The sequence below is a fragment of the Wolffia australiana genome, chromosome 7, assembly GCF_029677425.1.
Source record: "Wolffia australiana isolate 7733 chromosome 7, ASM2967742v1".
NCBI classification, from domain to species: Eukaryota; Viridiplantae; Streptophyta; class Magnoliopsida; order Alismatales; family Araceae; genus Wolffia; species Wolffia australiana.
Genome location: NC_135841.1, coordinates 3,527,392 through 3,544,657, shown reverse-complemented (window position 1 = coordinate 3,544,657; position 17,266 = coordinate 3,527,392). Strand labels below are relative to the sequence as shown.

Below are 17,266 nucleotides of genomic sequence, written 5' to 3'. Positions count from 1 at the left end.
TCCATGGCGGTCGGGGGCAACCATTGACAGACGGAGAAGGTCACAGACGGCGGGAGTGACCGTGGATGCAGTCGGAGACCATCCGAAGTCACCGTGGTGGCTTGGGCGACCAGATGCGTCCGCGGGGACCTGAAGCGGTCGCGGCGGCTCGTGGATGCTGGGCGGCAGCTGGAGAGGCCAGGAACAGCGGAGGATGGCCAGGGCGCAGGGAGGCACCTGATGACGGCGGTCGAGGAAGCCCCAGGCCACGGAGGCGGCAAAGCTGGCGGCGCCGGCGAAGTCGGCGGTGGAGCTCCGACGACGGGAGCAGAAGCAAGCCCTAACGCCCAAATCCTTGATGGTAAAATCGTAATTTTGCCCAACTTCCAAAAATAGACTAAAATCTCTCAAAAAATACTCCTAAAATGCCTAAAACTCAAAGGACAAAGGGACTACATTGTGGAAAACACTTCAATCTCGATTTTTCAATTCTTCTTCTTCTTGGGTCTTCTCATACATGGAGCATCCTTCCTTTTATAGGGAAGGAGGGGCCATATCAGTTATGGAAGGTGAAACAGCACAAACAAATAGGAAACAAATAAACAGAAAAAACAAAAAAAAAAACCACGGTGATAACTCCTTAAAGCTTGATGGTCCCCCGTCAGGTAGAGATAGAGATAGAGATAGAGATAGAGATAGAGATAGAAATAGAGATAGATATAGAGTTAAAAGAGAGATAGAGATAAAGATAGACATTAAGATAGAGAAAGAGATAGAGATAGAGATAAAGATAGAGATAGAGATAGAAATAGACATAGAGATAGAGATATAGATAGAGATAGAGATAGAGATAGAGATAGGGATAAAGATAGAGATAAAGATAGAGATACAGATAGAGATAGAGATAGACATAGAGATAGAGATAGAGATAGAGATAGAGATAGAGATAGAGAAAGAGATAGAGAGAGATATAGAGATAGAAAGAGAGATAGCGATAAAAAATAAAGATAGAGATAGTGATAGAGATACAGATAGAGTTACAGGTAGAAATAGATGGAGATAGAGATAGAGATAGAGACAGAGATAGATATAGAGATAGAGATAAAGATAGAGATAGATATAGGGATACAGATAGGAATAGGAATAGATATTGAGATAGAGATAGAGATAGAGATAGAGATATAGATAAAGAAATAGATAGAGATAGAGATAGATATAGAGATAGAGATAGAGTTAGATATAGAGATTGAGGTAGAGATCAAGATAAAGATACAGATAGAGATAGAGATACAAATAGAGATAGAGATAGTGATAGAGATAGAGATAGAGATAGAGGTAAAGATAGAGATACAGATAGAGATAGAGATAGAGATAGAGATAGAGACAAAGATGCAGATAGAGATGGAGACAGAGATTGAGAAAGAGATAGGGATAGAGATAGACGAAGAGATATAAATACAGACACAGATAGAAAAAAAAGATAGATATAGAGATAGAGATAGAGAGAGACAGAGACAAAGATAGTAATAGAGATAGAGATAAAGGTAGAGATTGAGATAGAGATCGGAATACAGATAGCGATAGTGATGGCGAGGAAGCCAACACATCACCATTGGATGCGTCGATACGGTCAATCGAAGTCAGCACTCCCGCTCCGGACTCAACGGCAAAGTCAACCAAAGTCAATGCCTCCGCCACGGACACGCCGCAACCGTCCTCACGCACGTCTCCACCCGCACATGTCCCTACGCGCATCATGACACGTCGCCAGAGGCAGATCAACAATTGTCCTTTGGCATGACATGAAGCACGTCTTTAATTTTTCGTCTTTAATTTCTCGTCACTTTCTCTTTCCTCCAAGGCCTCTATATATAGGCCGTTATTTTCAAGAAACACTTAGGCAGTCATAATTCAAGAATCGAGTTTTTGTTTAACTCTTCTTGGAGGACTGCCCAAGCCTCCCTATCTTTTCTTCAACCCTACCCCGCTGCCTCCGTCGCCGCTGCCACCGCCACCGCCACCGCCTCGCGTAGCCGATCGTCATCCTTCTCCTCCTTTCCATTCCTCCCCTTCCCTCTTCTCTCTCTTTCTCTCCCCTTCTTGTCCTTTGCCCTTGGCAGCCCTAGGCCGCCGCCCAGGCCACCCTAGACTACCGCCCAAGGCAGCCCAAGGCCGCCGCCCCAGGCCGCCCCAGGGCGCCGCAGGCTGCCGCCCAAGGCAGCCCAAGGCCACCGCCTCAGGCCACCCCAGGCTGCCGCCCCAGGGTGCCGCCCAAGGCAACCCTAGGCCGCCGCCCCAGGCCGCCCTAGGCTGCCGCCAAAGGCAGCCCACGGCCGCCGCTCTAGGCCGCCCCACGTCGCTGCCCAAGGCAACCCTAGGCCGCCACCCGCAGCGCCCAGGTGCTGCTGGGCCGCCGCGCACGCCAGGCACCGACGCCGTCGCCGCCGCCGACGCCGCTGACGCGGAGCCGCGCGACGCCACGCGGCGCCTGCGCGCGCTGCACGCCCGTGCACTCGCGTGCGCGCTGGCGCTCTGGCGCTCACGGCCGCTCGCGCGCGGGTATTCGCCTACGCCTGAGTCTGCAACAACGACATCTGCTCACTGCCAGGGCCGTCCAACACCCAGAACGTCCATAATTTTCCTTCGTCTAGTGGGTCGCTCAACGCCCGGATTCTCCCAGCCTCGTCACGATCGGAATTTCCCGCATCCTCTTCACGCACTACGGTGCCGAGGTACGCTTGAAATCTTTGGTGTCGAAAGTGTTCTCCGTCCAGTGTTTTCTCGAGAAGTTTTCAGTGCCGTCAGAATTAGATTTGGTTTGGATTTTCCACTTCTTCTCTCTCTTTCTCAAGTGTTTCTTTGCGACGCGAATTCAGATATTGATTTCGGTGCTTAGGCATCGTTGCAGTGGGGGAAGACAGTACTCCCGCCCTCGATAAGGGTTGGAGCTGCACCACCAGACTTTCATCAGTTTTAAAGTCCGAATCCGACCATGTGATTTATGTGGCTGTTTTATCCCTCCAGTATCCGATCCATTCCTAGTCGTCCATTCCTTCGTCGTCCATTCTGTAACCGTCCTACGTCAAATTGGTATCAGAGCCTAACCTGTCAGCCCAATCGTTTCCGCCATCGTAGTCGTCATCATTTGTCAGTCCCATTGCATGCATCTATGTTCAGGCAAACGAGTCTCCGCTCCGATGACAGACCAACCCCAAGACAGTCGTGAGATGTCCGTCCCCGTCCATGAGTTGTCATCGTCCGTCTGACCAACCTCCTCTCGAGGGGACATCGATCGCGTGTTAGACGCTGTCCAGAACAGTTTTCGTGATGTGAATACACGAATTACCAATATGGATAACCGCCTAACCAGTTCGATCGATGCGGTGAGCGAACGGACTTACCAACTCGAGAATCGAGGTCATGACCGCCATTACCGGGATCGCGAAGACCACTATCCGCCTGACTCTAGACCTCGAGCTCATGATAGGAGTCATCGCGACCAGGATGATCCTTTATAACCCGAGGATAGATCCGGGAGCCGAAATCAGTATCGTCCCGAGCGAGACGATCAGACTCCTCCTAAGATTCGTACTCCAGTCCGTGATAGTAATCGTCTCCCACGGAACGATTACTATCCGCCCGAGCCTAGGACCCTAGGCCAGGATAGGAGTCGTCCCCCATGGAACGATCCCTATCCACCTGTGGATAGAGCCCTGATGCATGATGGAAATCGTTTACCCGGAGATGATTACCATCCACCGGAGGTGAGGATCCCAAAGCGCGATAGGAATTATCCCCCACGGAATGATCCTTATCCGCCTGACGATCGGTATCGTGGATGGAACGGGAATCGTCCGGATAGGGATGATCCTTATCCACCTGAGGATGTGGTTTCCCCTTGTGATCAACACCGTGCGGATCACGACAACCAATGGCAACAGATTCAGCGTAGCGTCAAAGTCGATGTTCCGTACTACGAGGGATCTAGGGACCCTACGGAGTATCTTGATTGGGAGTCCAAATTAAACAGTTATTTTAAGTGCTATAATATGTTAGAGTGGCAGAAAGTCCAGTATGCCGAGATGAGATTAGGGGGACAAGCAAAAATCTTTTGGGAAAATCTCAAATTTTCAATTTATAACCGTTGTGAGGCACCCATAGATATTTGGCCCCAAATGAAGGACAAACTGCGTGAGAAATACATCCCACTAGCTTACTTAGACAATCTCCTATATCAATGGCATAAACTGCAGTAGAGTAGACGTCCGGTTTCCAAGTACATTACCCAATTTGACGAATTCTATATGAGGTGTCCAGTTGAGGAGAATCTCTGAGTCGTTATTTCTTAATTTAGAACCGGTCTTAACCCTTATCTTGAGACGGAACTGCTAGTCCGCAAAGCCGCCACCCTAGAGCAGGCTTATCAGATTGTAGAAGACCTTGAGCTCTGTCAGAATTTATATCATACTCCCGTGTACAATCACCCTATTCTCACCGATCGGTCGCACTTATCTAACCCTTCTTATTCCATTCGTGTGACCCAGCGTAATCCTCCCTTAGCCCTCTCGGCACCACCACCACCAGTTCCTACCGCCACTCGTACTCCCACCGAACATCGTCCAACCCCTCCGACTCAGTCGTCTACTACACCAAATCCTCGTACATCACCTTCTCTTGAGTCCACCGATAGGGCCCCTCCTCAACCCAATTCCGCACAACTCGGTCCTTTCCGGCTTGACTTGTTTTAAATGCCAGGGTCGAGGTCATAGAGCTTCCCAATGTCCATCAAGAGCCTTACACATAGGACAGGAGCCCCTCGATAGCGACCCCACCCTAGATGAGACACCTATTGATGAGGAGGAGTACAGAGTTGAGAGTTATGTTGTCGATGAATTTGTGTATGATGACGGATTAGAGAGTTTCATTGTCATCATCGACTACCCACCATCTCTTCCTCGTCACGACCCATCTATGTCAGTTAGGGGAATTGTCCGCTGCAACCTTATTGGCGTCATTACTTACTCTCTAGGGAATTTGTTCTGTACTCCGATCATGAAGCTTTGAAGTATCTCCATTCTCATCAGAAATTATTCTAGACATGTTAAATGGGTTGAGTTCATCCAGTCCTATACCTTTGTGCTCAAACACAAGAGAGGTGTTGAAAATAGGGTCGTCGATGCCTTGAGTAGACGAGTACACTTACTGAATGTTATGAAGGTCGAGGTTATTGGATTTGAACAGATGAAGGACTTATGTCCTGATTGCCCAGACTTTGCTCCCATTCTACATACTTTACATAATTATCCGAATCCTGAATACAAAGATTATATTTTAGAAAATGGATTCTTATTTTATGAACGTCGCCTATGCATTCCCCGGTCCTTTCTTAGAGATTTCCTTGTATGGGAGACGCATGCCGGAGGCCTTAGTGGTCATTTTGGGAGGGATAAAACCATCGCTATGGTCGAGCATCGGTTCTTTTGGCCCTCCCTAAAGCGAGATGTAGTGAATATAGTTTCCCAATGTCATGTGCTCTCGCTAAACAGGTCAAACAGAATACTGGCCTCTACACCCCACTACCGGTCCCTCAGAAACCTTGGGATGATGTGAGCATCAACTTTGTGCTAGGGCTTCCGAGGACGAACAAACACCATGATTCCATCATGGTTGTTGTGGATCATTTCTCAAAGATGGCTCATTTCATTCCCTGCTTTAAAACTTCCGATGCTTCACATGTCGCGCAATTATTTTTCAATGAAGTAGTACGTCTCCATGGACTTCCAAAAAACATAAATATATAACTTATTTAGATGTTCCAAAAAGCAATAAATTAAACAAAATATGTAAGAACTAAATATTTCCAATCAAAATATCCAAAAGATAGAAGATGACCAAATAAATAGACAAAAGAATTACAGTATGTGTGTGACAAATCTATTCAACAAGGCAACTGATATATCAGCTGACATCCAGGTATTATCACACCAACTTATAGATACATTAAATCTAACATGTAGAACTCCCATGGCAACATATATCCGTTGTTGTTAAAGAATCATTCATTTAGTGAAGTGGGTGATAGGAAAAATAAGCAAATATATGAAGTGTTAAAATAGATATAATATATTTAAATGTTTGTAAAAGTAAGAAATAAACATTGAACAAAATTGGTACTAAATTAAAAAAAATGTTTTTAATAAAATATCCAAGACTCCAAATTGTAGACCTAACCAAATTATGTTATTGATAAAAACAAATAAAATCAATATGGTATAACTAATGAAAAATTAAATATCTCAATTAATGTTACAGGTGGTGTCATATTTATAACATCTTGTTAACTAGCAAGAAAACAGAATTCGATGGGGGACCATCCAGCCTTACAAGTGTATCGTCTTTGTTTTTCTTTAGCATGCGCGTGTATCCATTTTCTTTTTTCCTAATTGGGCCCTCCCTTTAAACTTTTGGGCCTTCTTTCCTTTTTCTAAGGAAGAAGGCCTGTATTTCCCCTATAAGATGGGAGGGGTATCCTTGGTAAGAATAGGAGCCAAGTGAAGAAAGAAAAGTCAAGATGTAGTCTTTTAGTTTTTTTAGGTATATTTTAGGTAGTTATATTATTAGTCTTAGAGTTTGAGTTATTTATAAAATTGCCATTATGACAAAGAGAGGAGCTAGAGTTTCATTGTACTGTCGCCAGAGCACCGCCGTCGTCTTTGTCGGCGCCGTCGTCTTTGCCGCCATCTTTGTCGGCGCTATCATCTTTGCCGCCATCACCGGCGTCGTTGCCAGACCAGCCTCACCGGCTAACGCCCTAGCCGCAAGCAGCGGGTGCCGCCGCCAGCAACAAGCGCCGACTGTAGTGGCCGCAATCGCTCACAGCGGCCACGGCCGCTGCCTCCGCTGCCCTTCGGCTTCCCTTGACTGCCTCAAGGGCGGCCTCGGCCTCCGTTGACCTACATGTGCCATCATCGTCCATGGCACTATGCTCGCCTCCGAGTCCATCGCTGTAGCAAGCTGCGCCGCCATCGTCCTCACCACCACGCTCGTCTTTGAGCCCTCTGACATTTTACATGCGCCACATGCTTGCCTGGTGTTCTCTAGTGTAGCTTTGAGGAGAGAAATTGCCAGACGACCTGCTGCCGCCACTTCACTACCACAAAGTACATGCTACCGCATATGAACCGCTGCCGCCGTCACCTCCCTTGCCTACCTCCATCTGCCAGTAGCTAGGTGACAACCCTAGAAGCGACGTTAGACATCGTCGTCACCAATGTCCGATAGTAGCTAGATGCAGCCACACGATGGCGCTGCACCTCTACGCCGTCTTATGCCTGCCGATACGTTCTCCTAGAGAAGCTTCAAAGGAGACGATTGTCGGATGACATGTCGCCGCTACTTCACCGCCGCAGAGTACATGTCGTCGCAAGATATACTGTCGTTGCTCTGCACTGTCGATGCCAGTCTTTGTCGCCTATAACGAGCTGTAGCTGAGGCTCATCCCATCATCGTTACCAACGCGGCCGCCTTGTGGTGCCGCGCTACTGATCAGCCCACCTCTCCTTGTGTTGTAACAAGAGCCGTCCGATCCCAGCGCATCGTGTTACATTAGAATTTCGTAATGATATACATATATATATATATATACATCATTATAAATTATATATATATATATATATAATTACTATCAAATATATTACTATCAAATATAAATTATATGGACAAGGTCGCATATAAATATATTACTATCAAATATAAATTATGTTAAAATTTATAAACTTATCACAAAGTCGCATAATTGCAACGTTTGGATACAGCCTTCTTTCCTTTGAATCTTCAAATACCTTGTACTGAAAACCACCATTCCAAGTTCTATGGACTTGGATTGATGTTAAAAACAAATGAAATTATCAAAGAATGATAACAAACTGCTTGAAAATCTATTTGGCTTTTGGACAGTGATTTTTATGGGCAAGGAGAATGGAATGGGTGCAATAATAATTTTTCAGAACTTCAAAAGTATGCATTGATTATGACTAAGCAAAAAAAATATTGATTTTAATTTTTGCTTTTTATGTTTACAATATTTGCACAAATTAAAAATACCTTTCATGAGTATTAGCAAAAAACTAGCCATTATGCCAAGGAATTCTGCTTTAAAATAACTTTTAGGTTTTAGGTACTTTTACAAGATCATTTTAATCAATATATTAATATTTGATAGTAATATATTTATGTCATTAATATTGATAAGCCAAAATTTAGGGGTCAATTTTAGCTTATACAATAAAATTTATAAAAACTCTACTTAAGATGTGTAGTGATAAGTATGAGTGTTGTCCAAGGGAAGCTAGTAAGGAATCCAATTGATGTTCTTCTTGAATAAGTTGAACCTAATTGGGGTTGATTTAATCTTCAACAGTGATTAAATCACCCTAATTAGATGAGAAATTTGGAATGGGGGGTAGAAGAGATGAGAGGAGTAGATGACATAAGGGATTGAGTTGAATTAATTGATCCAATTTAAAGGATCAAAGAATTCAATTAGAGAGATTAAGAAGAAAATTTAGAAGTGTTTTGGTTGGTTCTTTAGGTTTGAAGTTTCATTAATAACTACTCTATTGGATAATGAAATGGAAATTTTAATATCCTAGAATGTTCACCCTTTTTATCAGTTATTTTATAGTTTTCTTTTATATGCACTTGGAATAGCTAGGAAATCTCTCAATTTCTCCTCTAAATCCTAGTCAGGGCTTGTACATTCCGCTCAAGCCAAGAGATTTAGAATTTCAGACAGGGATCAAGAAGAAAGACTAAGAAATTCAACTAACAACATCCAAAATACACCAAAAGTTCAAATACAAAGAAGAAAAAAGTACCAAATAGGTTGATCCAAGCTGGAGCTCCTCTCTGTCTTGCAGCTGTGGTAGAGCACCATCAAGAATGAGCTCCCCCTCTCAAAATTTAGCTTTTATACATAGGTTACATGGTCAAAATCACCATTTTACCGCCATTTATTAATTAACTTTTATCTATCAATGTAGGCTGGATCTGAATGATCCAACTGTACAAATAGAAAGTGGGGATGAAGACGAGCAAATCTATAAAAAAATCATCTCTATCGGACTTCAGGATCGAAAGTTATTAATAAATGAATTTTAAACCAATTTAATCCATTGGATTTAAATTCATTTATTTATTTATTTCTTTTTTTAACACGCCATGACATGTCGTTCTCTCATTGGCTGGCGCATTTTGAATTCTCCTTTTTACAGAAAAGTCTTTTAAAAAGCCTGGAATTGCTGATGAACGCCGCCCAAAAGTAATTGTGTATATGCCCCTTGCGCACTCTCTCTCCTCTGGTTTCTCCTAAAAACATTAAAACAGAATAATTGCAATAAAACCCTAGAACAGTTTACATAATATCTTTACGCCTGCAACCACGACCGAGAGCTGTTTTTGAGGGCATCATTGCAATTAAAATTTACAAAAAGCCCTTCAAAGTTTGAAAATAATCTTAATACTTATTTTTTCCTTGTAAATATATCCTTTTTCTTCATAAAAATTCATTTCTTCCTCAAATAAATCTCAGAAAAATCCAATAACATCCTAAAAAATCCTAGAAAATTATAAAAAATTCCTTGATTCATCCCCATACTAATAAAGCTTTAAATTAGATATTAAACCTGCCATTTTCATTTCAAAATAATTATTTCAAGCTCAAATAAATCCCTTAAAATTCATAAAATTAACCAAAAATGAGGAAAAAATCATAAAACACTTGAAAACAGTATTTTCATGTAAATATAAGATAAGAAACACTTTTAATCTTTTTAAATGCATTGAATTGTGCTAAATTACTTGAAATAAAAACCGAAATTAGGGTGTTATCAAATATACTTTAAATCATGAGTAAATTTAGCATTAAACACTCAAATGTAGTAACTAATAACTTAAAAGTTATCAAACAAATCAAATGGAATCTATTTCAGAAAATATTTGAATTATTTATATTCATGTCATAGAAATAAAATACCTAAATACATGATTTGACTTATTTACCACAGTCAAAGTAGCCTTTTAATACAACTAAGGCTGCAATCTTATCTTCACTTATAATCAGTCACCTAGTTGATTAGGACCTACTGTGATTTGATGACACCACTTATTTTGGCATGCATTGCTGTGAACATTCCTTAATTCACACATTCAGGAATTGTGTAAAAATAAGTCCCCTAGAGCTTAATCTTATATATGTACTTATGAATAAGGCAATTAATATTACAGGTGATATCTTATTTAACACATTCTGTTAGTAACGTGAAAACTTATTTTTTTTTGAATCATGAATAGAGTTATTTGTTTTACATACTCAGACTTTAAATCCAACATGTAGGAATGGAATATCAGTATTCTTAAGATTCATTTCTTACGAATCATTATTTGATGCAGTGGATGATCGGAGAATGATAAAATATTTAAAATGTATAAAATGAATATAATATTATTCAATGTTTCTAAAATGAAGAATTAAACATAAAAATGGGTACAAAATTGAAAAAATATATGAAATAAAAATATCAAAAAATCTAAATCGTAGAGGTAACCTAATTACATTATATCTAAACAAAAATAAAATCAATATAATATAACTTATGAACTAAATGATAAGGTAATTATTATTACCAGTGGGGCCAGCTCGCAATGCTCGCCTGGGCTAGAGAGAGAAGAGAGAGAAAGCAGGGACATTCTCATCCTGGGAGAGAAGGAAATTAGTATCTCGAATTCTTTCAATCAGAAATGTTAACAATAAATCATCACCATATTTTGAAAAACGTCAAAAATCCGTCGGAGGAAAGCGGATTGCTCCTTCGCTCCACTCTTACAAAACGCCGCCGGACATTTCCTCCATCAGCTGCAATCGTGGTCAATAAAAAATCCTATCTTCAAACACTCAAAGAAACCACTTAGAGCAATCGTGGTCAAAAAATCCCAAGCGGCGATGCTATCGTGGGATTATCAAAAAGTTTGGTAAATAGCTTCTCCACTTGAGCCACAATGTCTTGATGTTTGGCAGCGCCCACAGCAGAGATGACCTGAAGATGGAAAATTGAATTATAAAAAAAACATTTTCTTGAAATTCCACAATGTCTTCATAATTTTAATCGAAGGAATTAAAAATACAAATCTAGGGGCGGTGTAATGAGTTGATCTGTAGTCCACCAGATGTTGTTGAGTAATGGTCTTGAAATTCCGGGCTGAGCCCAGTATTGTCCGGCCCAATGGTGTTTATTGGAAAGCCGTCGCGTGTAAATGGTGAATGATAACTTCCTCAGCCTGACCTTCCACCTGAAAGGAAGGAAAGAACAACGAATTATTAGGATGAAATTGAATAAAAATTGTTCAGTTGCCTTTAAAAACTGTATTATTTCAATCAAACCGTGTGATTTGGCTGTTTTGAAAGAAATACAGGTTTCAAAAAAGCAACCGAAGATCAGGAAAGAATCGCATAAAAAATATAAATTTTGCCTCAATTTTGACATCAAAAAGTGAGATGAGTCGTCTAAGTTGACTGAATTGAGAGAAATACTGATTTCAGAAAGAAAAAGAAGCAAGATCAAGATGACATTGATTTAAAAATGTGATTTTGGAGCAACTCCTAGCTAAAAAAAAATGAAATTAAGACCGTTTGATTTCAATCAGACAGTTTTTAATCAAAATACTGGAATAGAAGAGAAGAGTCACCTACCGGGAGACAATTTAAGAGCCAAAAGAAGACATAAATCCCAAAAAACGAGCAGAATTAGAAGCGGAAAAGAAGAAGATTCAACCTCCTCCATCTCGCGGAGAATGACATCGCACTCCTGATTGATGCGGGCTTAGCTGAACCTCGAATTCTGAAGAATATTCGCAGGAATCTCCATCGCCTTGGGCACATCCTCGGAATTAGAAGCAAAAAGACGATGAATACATCTACTTGACTAGAGCGATAGGGTGGAATGGACAATAAAGTTGTTGTCAAGAATGCGAAAAAAGATAAAAACTGATCAAAATGGCAGGGTGGACTGAAAATTTATACGTGATCACAATAGCAGGGTGGAATGAAAATTTATACTGGATCACAATGGATGGGTGGAATAAAAAAATCATAGTTAATGCCCAGAATAAGCAGCAAGACGATGGAAAAAAAGTGTCTACTTGATCAGAAGACGGGACAGATTGAAAGAAAAAGTTCTTCGGTCACCGTTGATTAGCAAAAGAAAATTGGGTCTTGATGAATCACCGCTATTCTCCAGGCCGGAGTGATCTTCTTCTGATGCAGTGCCATTCAGGGGAAGAGAACCGCTGCATGGTTTGTGGATTCCTCTCTGCATAGAAATGATATAATAAATCAAACTCTGGGTTTTCTTCTTGTTTTATTCGGAAAATATCTAACAATAGCAAGAAAATGGAAACTATGGCGCGCCACTGATGTTGATTCTTTGCCATTATCGAGCGAGCCGATGACGAATGTACTGGCAACGGGAGAGATGAACTGGGTCGCTGGAACCCTAGTTCCCATTATTTACAAAACCATATCCGTGAACGATTCAACCGGCTAAAATTTTTGCATCATTTGCCTCGATGATCCCCCATCTTCTACCAACATCTTAAGCCATGATTTTTCCTTCGCATATCACCACTTCAATTTTTCCTTCCAGTGGAAATGGATAAATCATAGAGAATTTAGATAGATGGATGGGATGATGATGGGTGTGCACATCCTCGGAAGCAACCTCGGCATAATACGTCGTCTGCTCCCTAGAAGTGTATGCATTCAAATGCCCACCCATGTTCTCAATCTCCTCCTTCAGCTGCCTCGCGGTCCGATTCTCAGTCCCCTTGAATATCATATGCTCCAAGAAATGGGCAGTCCCGTTGCTCTCGTCGCTCTCAAACCGGCTTCTAGCGTTGATCCAGACCCCGACGGTGGCCGTCCAGGAAGCAAGAGTCGACTCCGTGGTGGCCCTCAATCCGTTGCTGAGAGTGGTGACCTGCGTTTCTGGTGCAGAGAGGATGGTGGAGTGATCGATCAGAGCGGGGTGGGGAGATCCGTAGCAGAGAAATCAGGGGTCGGGATCTGCCAATCGCTTGATCTTGGAGCTGACGGTCTTTGCCAGGCAATCATAGGGCAGGAGAACGCGGCTGGGAGCGGGAGAAGAGGAGATTTGGGGATCGTAGAGCAGGACAAATGGTTCTCACTCTCTCTTCTCTCTCACTCTCTTTTCAGCCAATCAGAGGCCAGAAGGGTACACCAATTCCTATTATAGTAGTATAGATATGTGATGTCACATTGATAACATCCTTTTACTAGCGAGCAAACTGTATATATGTTGTTTGACATTTTGCAGACTTACTGTCACTAATGGGAGACCATTCAGCATTGAAGACCTGATCGCACCAGTTCGCCGAGTGAGGGCTCACGTGCTATACCCAGCCTTCAGAGTGCCCAGCCTAGTCAATGGGCCCCCTGCCAGCATAATGTCATCCTGTTGCTAGCACGCAAGTTTAGTATATTTATGAATTACACATCAGTAATTAGCTGAATTTAGTTACCATTTCTTCAAATCAAACGTGCAGACCCATTATGCCAACATATCTCCTCATTCCTTGAAAATCATTCATTTGATAGAGTAGGTGATATAAGAACTCACGAATGTATAAAAACATTAACAATAAAGACAATAATTTTGAATGAATCTGAAATAAGGAAATAAAAATTAAATAAATGGGTACGCAATGAAACAAAATATTTAACATCACAGTATCCAAAAATCCAAATAATATACGTAACTAACTAAATTACATAGTATATACAAAAAGAAAAATCAATGTCATAGAACTAATGAATTCATAAATAAGGAAATTAATATTACATGTGATGTCTTATCTATGACATCTTGTGACTATCATGCAACCTTAATTTGTTTAAGAATCATACAGACACTATTTTGATGTACAGACTTACTGACACTTTAAATTGAACATCATTCATTTTGGTGTACTAGGTGCTCAAAAAAATCATTAACATATGTTTCCCGAAATTTCAATCTGCTATTCATTGAAACAAATGAATATTTAGAGTGATGGAGAACCCCTCAGCTGATCAAATTTAGACTCGTCGCCAGCCTCTACGTGGGGCCATAGCCAATGTGAAGAACCAACGTGATGCAACACGACCTGCCAGGATCGAGCGGCTTGTGATTACACCACAAGGAATGGAGGGCAGTGTGGCGAAATGGCAGCATGGAGCCGACGCTTCGATAGTCGTGGCGGAGTGGACCCAACTTCAATCTGCTATCGGGCGACAAAGATAGGCATCGCCGGTGCGGAGAAGCAGTTGTATATCCTACTACGGCATGTACTTTGCAGCGATAAACTAGTGGCGGCATGTCATCCGGCGATCGTCCTCCCCCCCCCCTTTCCTCCCCCCCTTTAAGTTTCTCTAGGAGACCGGAGTGGCGGGTATGTGATGGTGGACGGCGCAGCGGCAGAAGGCGGCTGCGTGTGACGGACGGCACAACGGAAAAAGGCGGCGGCATCTAACTACTATCGAACATTGGCGACGATGATGTATAGCGTCGCTTCTAGTGTTGTCAGCTAACTTATGGCAGATGGACTTGGAGGCGAGCGGCGTGACGAGGATGGTGACGGCGCAGCTTTGCGCGTTGACAGACTTGGAGGCAAGTGCAGTATCGAGGAGGGTGGTGTAACTGGCGCAGTAACAGGCTCGGAGGCGAGCGTAGTGTCGAGGACGGTTGTAGCGCAGCTAGGTGTAGCGATGTGCTTGGAGGCGAGCGTAGTGAGGAGGACGATAGCGGCGCAGCTTTGTGTGTTGACTAAATCTGAAGCGAGCACAGTGTCGATGACGGAGACGCATATGGGAATGGCGACGGGCTCGGAGGCGATGAGGGTGGCAGCGTGGGGTGACCGGGTGCGACAGCGGTGGTGGTGGATGGTGGTGACAGCGGCCGTCGAGGGCGGTTAGAGGCGGCCGACGAGGGCGGCTGGAGGGGGCCGTTGTGGGCGGCGGGAGGCAGCTGTCGAGGGCGGGTGGCGGCCGAGGGCTGCAGCGGCAGGGGCTGATGATAGTGGCGGGAGGCAGCCGTCGAGGGCGACAGGGTGGCGGTTGAGGGCTGCAGCGGCGGCGGCCGATGACGATGGCGGGTGGCAGCCGAGGACGGCGGCGGGTGATGTTCGAGAGCAACGGCATCGGCGGCGGCAGCAGCCCTGTGCTTGGCCGGCGGCCCCGTACGAGGGTGGCGGCCCCTTTCGAGGGCGGCAGCCACGTGCTCGGGCGGCGGCCCTTGCGAGGGCGGGCAGCCCCGTGTGAGGGTGGGTGGCCCCCTGCTTGGGCAGCGACCCCGTGCGAGGGCGGTGGCCTCGTGCGAGGGCAGTTGCCTTGTGCGAGTGGGGCGGCCCTATGCGAGGGCGGTGGCCTTGTGAGAGGGTGGCGACCCCCTGCTCGGGCGGCGGCCCTATGCAAGGGCAGCGGCCCCGTGTGAGGGCGGTGGCCCAGTGTGAGGGCAGCGGCCCCCTGCTCGAGCGGTGGCTCTGTGCGAGGGCGGCGGCCCCGTGTGAGGGCGGCGGCCACTCAACCAGGGACCCCGGCGGCGATGGCGGCCGCCGCGTAGGGTTCTGTCGGCATGCCCGATGGGACAGGAAGGGGGGGGGCGGAATGGGATGGGCGGCCAAAGTTGGCCCCGTCCTGTTCGCCCTTCACTCTCTCCCCCTCTTTTCTTCTTCGTCTCACAAGAGAACGGGACGGGCTCTTCTTTTTTTTTTTTCCAAAAATTCAAATGAGATTTCTTTTCTTACTATGGACACCCTCCCCTCTTATAGGGGAAATACGGGCCTTCTTCCTTAGAAGAAGAAAAGAAGGCCCAAAAGTTGAAAGGTAGGGCCCAATTAGGAAAAAAAAATGGATACACGGGAACACGAAAGAAAATTGGGCAAATCGTCCTGTATATCCCAAGTTTTTCAAAATGTCCGCGATCTATCCCCGGTTTTTAAAAATGTCCGCGATCTATCCTCTATCCGCGATCTATCCTCAGTTTTTTAAATCATCCGCGATCTATCCCCGTGTTCTAAAAAAAACGAGATCTATCCCGCATTTTTCCGACGATGATGTGGCGTCCGACGCGGCATCCAAGTGGGCTGACCGTGATAGATGTGGCATCCAAGTCGGACGCCACGTCGTCGTCGGGAAAAAGCCCCACTCTCTCTCTCCCTCCGCGATCTCTCTCTCTCTCTCTCTCTCTTCCTCTCTCTTCCGTGATCTCTCTCTCTCTCCTTCTCTCTCTCTGCGAGCTCTTTCCCTCCCTCTCTCTCCGCGATCAGTCTCTCTCTCTCTTCTGCAACCTCTCTTCCCCGTTTTCTCTCTCTTCCGTGATCTCTCTCTCCCCTTCTCTCTCTTTGCGGTCTCTCTCCCTCCCTCTCTCTCCGCGATCAGTCTCTCTCTCTCTTCGGCGACCTCTCTTCCCAAATTTCTCTCTCTTCTGTGATATCTCTCTCTCCCTCCCCTTCTCTCTCTTTGCGCTCTCTCTCCCTCCCTCTCTCTCTCTGCGCTCTCTCTCCTTCCCTCTCTCTCTCCCCTTTCTCTCTCTTTGCGGTCTCTCTCCCTCCCTCTCTCTCTCTGCGGTCTCTCTCTCCCCTTCTCTCTCTCTGCGGTCTCTCTCCCTCCCTCTCTCTCTCTGCGGTCTCTCTCTCCCCTTCTCTCTCTCTGCAGTCTCTCTCCCTCCCTCTCTCTCTCACTCTGTGAACAGTGTCTCTCTCTCTTTCGTGATCTCTCTTCCCCTCTTTCTCTCTCTTCCGTGATCTCTCTCTCTCTCTCCCCTTCTCTCTTTGCGGTCTCTCTCCCTCCCTCCCTCTCTCTCTCTGCGATCAGTCTCTCTCTCTCTTCCGCGATCTCTCTTCCCCTCGTTCTCTCTCTTTCGTGATCTATCTCTCTCCCCTTCTCTCTCTCTGTGTGGTCTCTCTCCCTCCCTCTCTCTCTCCGCGATCACTCTCTCTCTCCCAGGGTTTTTTGACGTGGACGCGGCGTCCGACTTGGATGCCACATCTATTACGGTCAGCTCAGCTGCCCATTTTGCCGTCCGCGTCAGACGCCACGTCAGCATCCGGAAACACGGGGATAGATCGCTGAAGTCTTAAAAACTTGGGGATAGATTGCGGAAGTTTTAAAAACTTGGGGATAGATCGCGTGAAAAAAAAACCTGGGATAGATCGCGTACATTTTTAAAAACCTGGG

General features: G+C 44.7%; 1 pseudogene across 1 annotated transcript; it reads right to left on the bottom strand.

Moving 5' to 3' along the window:
• Nucleotides 1-10,670: 10,670 nt before the first annotated feature.
• LOC144705436 (putative mitochondrial-processing peptidase subunit beta, mitochondrial) lies at nt 10,671-13,208 on the bottom strand (annotated as a pseudogene). Its single transcript, XR_013582040.1, has 4 exons — nt 12,738-13,208; nt 11,808-11,915; nt 11,161-11,325; nt 10,671-11,072 (listed from the first exon to the last, which is right to left on the bottom strand). The product of XR_013582040.1 is annotated as a putative mitochondrial-processing peptidase subunit beta, mitochondrial (transcript).
• Between the last annotated feature and the right edge of the window lie 4,058 nt (nt 13,209-17,266).